General features: G+C 41.2%; 1 pseudogene; it reads right to left on the minus strand.

The window, feature by feature from the left end:
• Positions 1 to 792: 792 nt before the first annotated feature.
• On the minus strand, positions 793 to 1319 carry LOC105508216 (annotated as a pseudogene).
• Positions 1320 to 8834: the final 7515 nt, after the last annotated feature.

Consider the following 8834-nt stretch of genomic DNA (forward strand, 5'->3'; position numbering starts at 1 on the left):
TTTTTTTTTTTTTTTTGAGATGGAGTCTTGCTCTGTCGCCAAGGCTGGAGTGCAGTGGCACCATTTCAGATCACTGCAACCTCCGCCTCTGAAGTTCAAGCATTTCTCCTGCCTCAGCCTCCTGAGTAGCTGGGATTACAAGCCTGTGCCACCAAGCCCAGCTAATTTTTGTATTTTTAGTAGAGACTGGGTTTCACCATGTTGGTCAGGTTGGTCTTGAATTCCTGACCTTGTGATCCTCCCGCCTTGGCCTCCCAAAGTGCTAGGATCACAGGCATGAGCCACTGCACCTGGCTTCTTTTTTTGTTTTTTTGAGATGGAGTCTCGCTCTGTCACCCAGGCTGGAGTGCAGTGGCAGGATCTCGGCTCACTGCAACCTCTGCCTTCTGGGTTCAAGCAATTCTTCTGCCTCAGCCTCCCGAGTAGCTGGGATTATAGGTGTGCACCACCATGCTGGCTAATTTTTGTATTTTTAGTAGAGACCAGGTTTCATCATGTTGGTCAGGCTGGTCTTGAACTCCTGACCTTGTGATCCACCTGCCTCGGCCTCCCAAAGTGCTGGGATTATAGCCATGAGCCACTGAGCCCAGCCAATTACCCTGTTTTCTATTCTGAAAATGATTTTGATAGAAAGTCCCATTTCCAGTCTGAGTATAAAGATACATGTGCCCCAAATGGCTGAGAATAAATACAACAGGACATGCAAAAGCTGTAAAGCTAAGGGCATGCAAGAGAAAAATCTCAGAAATACCCAAAGTGGCAACAAGGAATGTTTGGCTGGAACTTGCTCTTTCAGTCATCTTTGTCTTCTGCTCTGTGTTTTAGGATGGGTGTGAACTCAATGTAATTTAAATTCCCCTTTTTGTCAATAGGATCTTCTCTGTACAGCTCATCCACTTCTTCATCCATGAACCCATCCCCCATGGTTGTCAGCAGCTCTCACAGGTAATCTTCCCGAATTGTGCCAGTTGCTTCTTCATCAAAGCAAGCAAAAACATTTCTGATGATATCTTCAGGATCTGTGCCATTTAACTTCTCACCAAACATGGTGAGGAACATGATGAAATTGATGGGGCCTGGAGCCTCATTCATCATGGCATCCAGATACCCATTAGTTGGACTCTTCCCCAGTGAAGCAAGCACATCCTGCAAATCTTCCTTGTTGATGAAACTATCTCTGTTCCATCAATCATGTTGAAGGCCCCTTTGAACTCCTGAATCTGTGACTGGTCAAACATAGCAAACACATTGGATGTTGTGCACTAAGGGCACTTCTTGGTGGTCTTGGTGTTTCCTCTTTTGCTTGACATGATGGTGGTTAAATCCTAGCACAGCTACGAGAATCTGAGCACCTCAGTGAGCCCCTCGCTGCCGCTATATGTAATAGGATTTTTAAAAATTTCTTTTTCAGATAATTCATTGTACTACATACAAACTCTACTGATTTTTGTATTTTGAATTTCTATCCTGTAATTTTACTGAATTTGTTTATTAATTCTAACAGTTTTCTGGTGAAGGACTTAGGGTTTTCTATATATAAGATCATGTTGTCTGCAGAGACAACTTAAGTTCTTCTGTTCTAATTTGGATGCCTTTTATTTTTTCTCTCGCCTAACTGTTCTGGCTAGGACTTCCAGTACTATGTTGAATAGAAATGGTGAGAAATCGGGTATCCTTTTCTTGTTCCTGATCTTAGAGAAAAAGCTTTCAAGTTTTCACCACTGAGTGTGATGTTAGCTGTGAGTTTGTCACATATGGCCTTTATTGTATTGGGGTACATTCTTTGTGTACCTAATTTGTTGAGAGTTTTTATTATGGAAGAATGTTGAATTTTCTCAAATGTTTTTTCTTCATCTATTGTGATAATCATATGATTTTTGTCCTTAATTCTTAAAATATGATGCATCAAATTTGTTGATTTTTGTATGTTGAACCATTCTTGCATCCCTGGGATAAATCCCATTTGATTATAGTGAATGATTCTTATGATATACTGTTGAGCTCGGTTTGCTAGTATTTTGCTGAGGATTTTTGCATCTATATTTATCGGGAATATTGGCCTATAATTTTCTTTCCTTATAGTATCCTTGTCTGGCTTTGGTATCAGGGTAATGCTGGCCTTGCAAAATGAGTTTGAAGTATTCCCTCTTCTTCAAGTTTTTGAAAGAGGTTGAGAGACATTAAGTATTAGTTCTTTAAATTTTCTTCTTTATATGAAATTGAGTTTGTTTTTTGAAGAGATAAACAAAATTGACAAACCTTTAACTAGACTAAGAAAAAAAGAGAAAAAAGACTCTCTCTTTTTTTTTTTTTTTCTTTTGAGACGAAGTCTTGCTCTGTAGCCTAGGCTAGAGTGCAGTGGCACAATCTTGGCTCACTGCAACCTCCGCCTCCCAGGTGCAAGCAATTCTTCTGCCACAGCCTCCCAAGTAGCTGGGACTACAGGCGTGCACCACTATGCCCAGCTAATTTTTTATTTTTAGTAGAGACAGGGTTTCACCATGTTGGTTGGCCAGGATGGTCTTGATCTTTTGACCTTGTGATCCGCCCTCCTTAGCCTCCCAAAGTACTGGGATTACAGGCGTCAATCACTGCACCCGGCAGAATACTCTCTCTTTGAAGAAGACTTTCTCTAAATAAATGAAAGAGGGGACATTACAACTGATACCATAGAAATACCAAAGATTATAAGAGATTACTCTGAACAAGAGGTTCCAAGATGGCCGAATAGGAATAGATCCAGTCTATAGCTCCCAGTGTGAGTGACGCAGAAGATGGGTGATTTCTGCATTTCCAACTGAGGTACTGGGTTCATCTCACTGGGGCTTGTCAGACAGTGGGTGCAGGACAGTGCGTGCAACCAACGACTGTGAGCCAAAGCAGGGTGGGGCATTGCCTCACCCAGGAGGCGCAAGGGGTCAGGGAATTTCCTCTCCTAGCCAAGGGAAGCCGTGACAGACGGTACCTGGAAAATTGGGACACTCCCACCCTAATACTGCGCTTTTCCAATGGTCTTGGCAAACGGCACACCAGGAGATTATATCCCATGCCTGGTTTGGAGGGTCCCACGCCTACAAAGCCTCACTCACTGCTAGCACAGCAGTCTGAGATCGAACTGCAAGGCAGCAGTGAGGCTGGGGGAGGGGCATCCACCATTGCTGATGCTTGAGTAGGTAAACGAAGTGCTCAGGAAGTTCGAACTGGGTGGAACTCACCGCAGTTCATGGAGGCCTGCCTGCCTCTGTAGAGTCCACATCTAGGGGCAGGGCATAGCTGAACAAAAGGCAGCAGAAACTTCTGCAGACTTAAACATCCCTGTCTGACAGCTTTGAAGAGAGCAGTGGTTTTCCCAGCATGGAGTTTGAAATCTGAGAACAGACAGACCGCCTCCTCAATTGGGTCCCTGACCCCCGAGTAGCCCAACTGGGAGACACCTCCCAGTAGGAGCCAACTGACACCTCATACAGCTGGGTACCCCTCTGAGACAAAGCTTCCAGAGGAAGGATCAGGCAGCAACATTTGCTGTTCTGTAATATTTGCTGTTCTGGAGGCTCCCCTGGTGATATCTAGGTAAACAGGGTCTGGAGTGGACCTCTAGCAAATTCCATCAGACCTGCAGCTGAGGGTCCTGACTCTTAGAAGGAAAACTGACAAACAGAAAGGACATCCAGACCAAAACCCCATCTGTATGTCACCATCCTCAAAGACCAAAGGTAAATAAAACCACAAAGATGGGGAGAAGCCAGAGCAGAAAAGCTGAAAATTCTAAAAATAAGAGCATCTATTCTCCTCCAAAGGAACGCAGCTCCTCCCCAGCAACAGAACAAAGCTAGACAGAGAATGACTTTGATGAGTTGAGAGAAGAAGTCTTCAGATGATCGGTAATTACGAACTTCTCTGAGCTAAAGGAGGATGTTCGAACCCATCGCAAAGAAGCTAAAAACCTTGAAAAAAGATTAGACGAATGGCTAACTAGAATAAACAGTGTAGAGAAGACCTTAAATGACCTGATGGAACTGAAAACCATGGCATGAGAACTACGTGATGCATGCACAAGCTTCAGTAACCAATTCAATCAAGTGGAAGAAAGGGTATCAGTGATTGAAGATCAAATGAATGAAATGAAGTGAGAAGAGAAGTTTAGAGAAAAAAGAGTAAAAAGAAACGAACAAAGCCTCCAAGAAATATGGGACTATGTGAAAAGACCAAATCTATGTCTGATTGATGTACCTGAAAGTGATGGGGAGAATGGAATCAAGTTGGAAAACACTCTTCAGGATATTATCCAGGAGGACTTCCTAAACCTACCAAGGTAGGACAACATTCCAATTCAGGAAATACAGAGAACACCACAGAGATATTCCTCGAGAAGAGCAACTCCAAGACACATAACTGTCAGATTCACCAAAGTTGAAATGAAGGAAAAAATCTTAAGGGCAGCCAGAGAGAAAGATTGGGTTACCCACAAAGGGAAGCCCATCAGACTAACAGTGGATCTCTCAGCAGAAACTCTACAAACCAGAAAAGAGTGGGGGCCAATATCAAACATTCTTAATGAAAAGAACTTTCAACCCAGAATTTCATATCCAGCCTAACTAAGCTTCATAAGTGAAGGAGAAATAAAATCCTTTACAGACAAACAAATGCTGAGAGATTTTGTCACCACCAGGCCTGCCTTACAAGAGCTCCTAAAGGAAGCACTAAACATGGAAAGGAACAACTGGTACCAGCCATTGCAAAAACATGACAAATTGTAAAGACTATCAATGCTAGAAAGAAAGTGCACAAACTAATGAGCAATATAACCAGCTAACATCATAATGACAGGATCAAATTCACACATAACAATATTAACCTTAAATGTAATGGGCTAAATGCTCCAATGAAGACATAGACTGACAAATTGGATAAAGAGTCAAGACCCATCAGTGTGCTGTATTCAGAAGACCGATCTCACATGCAGAGACATACATAGGCTCAAAATAAAGGGATGGAGGAAGATCTACCAAGCAAATGGAAAAAAAAAAAAAGAAAAGCAGGGGTTGCAATCCTAGTCTCTGATAAAACAGACTTTATACGAACAAAGATCAAAAGAGACAAAGAAGGCCATTACATAATGGTAAAGAGATCGATTGAACAAGAAGAGCTAACTATCCTAAATCTATATGCACCCAATAAAGGAGCATCCAGATTCATAAAGCAAGTCTGTAGAGACCTACAAAGAGACTTAGACTCCCACACAATAATAATGGGAGACTTTAACACCCCACTGTCAACATTAGACAGATCAATAAGACAGAAAGTTAATAAGGATTTCCAGGAATTGAACTCAGCTCTGCACCAAGTGGACCTAATAGGCATCTACAGAACTCTCCACCCCAAATCAACAGAATATACATTCTTCTCAACACCGCATTGCATTTATTCCAAAATTGACCACTTAGTTGGAAGTAAAGTACTCCTCAGCAAATGCAAAAGAACAGAAATTATAACAAACTGTCTCTGAGACCACAGTGCAATCAAACTAGAACTCAGGATTAAGAAACTCACTCAAAACCACTCAACTACATGGAAACTGATCAACCTACTCTTGAATGAAATGATGGCAGAAATAAAGATGTTCTTTGAAACCAATGAGAACAAAGACACAACATAGCAGAATCTCTGGGAAATTTATAGCACTAAATGCCCACATGAGAAAGCAGGAAAGATCTAAAATCGACACCCTAACATCACAATTAAAAGAACTAGAGGAGCAAGAGCAAACAAATTCAAAAGCCAGCAGAAGGCAAGAAATAACTAAGATCAGAGCAGAACTGAAGGAGATAGAGACACAAAAAAACCTTCAAAAAAATCAATGACTCTAGGAGCTTTTTGAAAAGATCAACAAAATTGATAGACCACTAGCAAGACTAATAAAGAAGAAAAGAGAGAAGAATCAAATAGACACAATAAAAAATGATAAAGGGGATACCACCACTGATCCCACAGAAATACAAAATACCATCGGAGAATACTATAAACACCTCTATACAAATGAACTAGAAAATCTAGAAGAAATGGATAAATTCCTGGACACAGACACTCTCCAAGACTAAACCAGGAAGAAGTTGAATCCCTGAATAGACCAATAACAGGCTCTGAAATTGAGGCAATAATTAATAGCCTACCAACCAAAAAAAGTCCAGGACCAGATGGATTCACAGCTGAATTCTAACAGAGGTAGAAAGAGGAGCTGGTACCATTCCTTCTGAAACTATTCCAATGAATAGAAAAAGAGGGAATCTTCCCTAAACCATTTTATGAGGCCAGCATCATCCTGATACCAAAGCCTGGCAGAGACACAACCAAGAAAGAGAATGTTAGACCAATATTCCTGATGAAAATCAATGTAAAAATCCTCAATAAAATACTGGCAAACCGAATCCGGCACTATTCACATTAGCAAAGACTTGGAACCAACCCAAATGTCCATCAATGATAGACTGGATTAAGAGAATGTGGCACATATACACCATGGAATACTATGCAGCCATTAAAAAGGATGAGTTCATGTCTTTTGTAGGGACATGGATGAAGCTGGAAACCATCATTCTGAGCAAACTATCTCAAGGACAGAAAACCAAGCACTGCATGTTCTCACTCATAGGTGAGAATTGAAGCCGGGCGCGGTGGCTCAAGCCTGTAATCCCAGCACTTTGGGAGGCCGAGACGGGCGGATCACGAGGTCAGGAGATCGAGACCATCCTGGCTAACACGGTGAAACCCTGTCTACTAAAAAATACAAAAAACTAGCCGGGCGAGGTGGCGGGTGCCTGTAGTCCCAGCTACTCAGGAGGCTGAGGCAGCAGAATGGCATAAAACCCGGGAAGCAGAGCTTGCAGTGAGCTGAGATCCGGCCACTGCACTCCAGCCCAGGGGAAAGAGCGAGAATCCATCTCAAAAAAAAAAAAAAAAAAAAGAGAATTGAACATCACACACTGGGGCCTGTCATAGGGTGGGGGAAGGGGGGTAGGATAGCACTAGGAGGTATATCTAATGTAAATGAAGAGTTAATGGGTGCAGCACACCAACATGGCACATATGTACATATGTAACAAACCTGCATGTTTTGCACATGTACCCTAGAACTTAAAGTATAAAAAAAAAAACCCACAAGAATAAAAAAGAGATTTCTCTGAACAAATTGTATGCCAACAATTGGATAAGCTAGAAGAAATGGATTAATTCCTCAACACATATAACCTACCAAGACTGAATCATGAAGAAATAAAACATATGGCCGGGTACGATGGCTCATGTCTGTAATCCCAGCACTTTGGGAGGCTGAGGTGGGTAGATCATCTGAGGTCAGGAGTTCAAGACCAGCCTGACCAACATGGGGAAACCCAGTCCCATCTAAAAGCACAAAATTAGCTGGGCATGATGGAGCACGCCTGCAATCCCAGCTACTCAGGAGGCTGAGGCAGGAGAATCGCTTGAACCCAGGAGGCGGAGGTTGCAGTGAGCTGAGACTACACCATTACACTCCAGCCTGGGCAACAAGAGTGAAACTCCATGTCAAAAAAAAAAAAAAACATAGAGAATATATGAACAGATCAGATCAATAACCAGTAAGGAGATTGAAACAGTAATAAAAAAAGTCTCTCATCAAATAAAAGTCTAGGATCTGATAGCTTAATTGTTGAGTTCTATAAACCACTTACTCTTATCACTTGATATTTTCCTTTATATTGACTCCCTTTTAGGCATTACAACTAGTTTAAAAGAAAACTGTGTATCATTTGATAACTGGGCAATCTGTTTCAACTGCTATACATAGATGAAAAATGAAAATAAAAGTAAGGAGAATAAAATGTAATTAAGTTCTAGGTAGATAAAATTGTCTGCTGATGACACGCAGCCTGAAACTTGTCTCATTAAAAAGAAGTACTTGGAAAAATGTCATTAAGTTGAAACTTTCTCCTTGACAAAATGATTCAAAGAGAATCGAAATGGGGTGACTTTTCTATTATATGTGAGTCATATAATAAATTCTGGAATAATTCTGTTATTAATGAATACATCCTGCATTCACATAGCACCTATAATTACCTCAAGAACCGTGGTGTTCTACATAACATTCTCTGTAAAATACCATGCTCCAGGCACAATTGGAGAACTGCTTGTTTTACGGATATTTTTGCAATGGCTGTCTAATCAGAATGATGAAAGATCGAAATACATTAAGGATAGAATTCTGGCATTAAAAAATCTGTATAAAATGGGGAAGAAAAGAAAAAGACAACTTTCTTTTGATATGCCCCCAAAAGGAATCGTCTACTGAGAACTTCTTTTATTGAGTTTCAAGTTCTTTACAGATTACTAAGTAATCAAGTCTGATGCCGATTACACACCAGTACACATTGTTTCAGTGCTCTCTTCAAGCAGAAGAAGCAAAAACACTGAGTGCAATTAAAAAGGTGACAAGAAAGAGATGGAAGACCCTAGTGTTACTCGCAGCCAAGTCAAATGCAATTAACCTATGTTTTCTAAGGCAAAAATTTTTTTTCAGGCAAAGTTTTTCTTATCGGACATCCCTCAATGGGTTGGACCAGTGGTACAGGACAAATCATGAAGGGGCATGAAACTGATGTGTGCTTCCTCAAGCATTACTCTATAATGAGAAAACATTTCCTGGAACAAGCCTTATACTCTCCATCAAATGCAGACTTGGCACTCATTCCATGTCTTTTTTGGAGGCTGAAAATGCCTTTGTCTACTGGTGCTGTTTAAAAGTTGTCTAATCAACATCGTCATAATGCTGTGTCCCTCCTGCGAAAGCCAGCTGGGAT

The sequence above is a fragment of the Colobus angolensis genome, unplaced genomic scaffold (assembly GCF_000951035.1).
Source record: "Colobus angolensis palliatus isolate OR3802 unplaced genomic scaffold, Cang.pa_1.0 Scaffold16, whole genome shotgun sequence".
NCBI lineage: Eukaryota > Metazoa > Chordata > Mammalia > Primates > Cercopithecidae > Colobus > Colobus angolensis.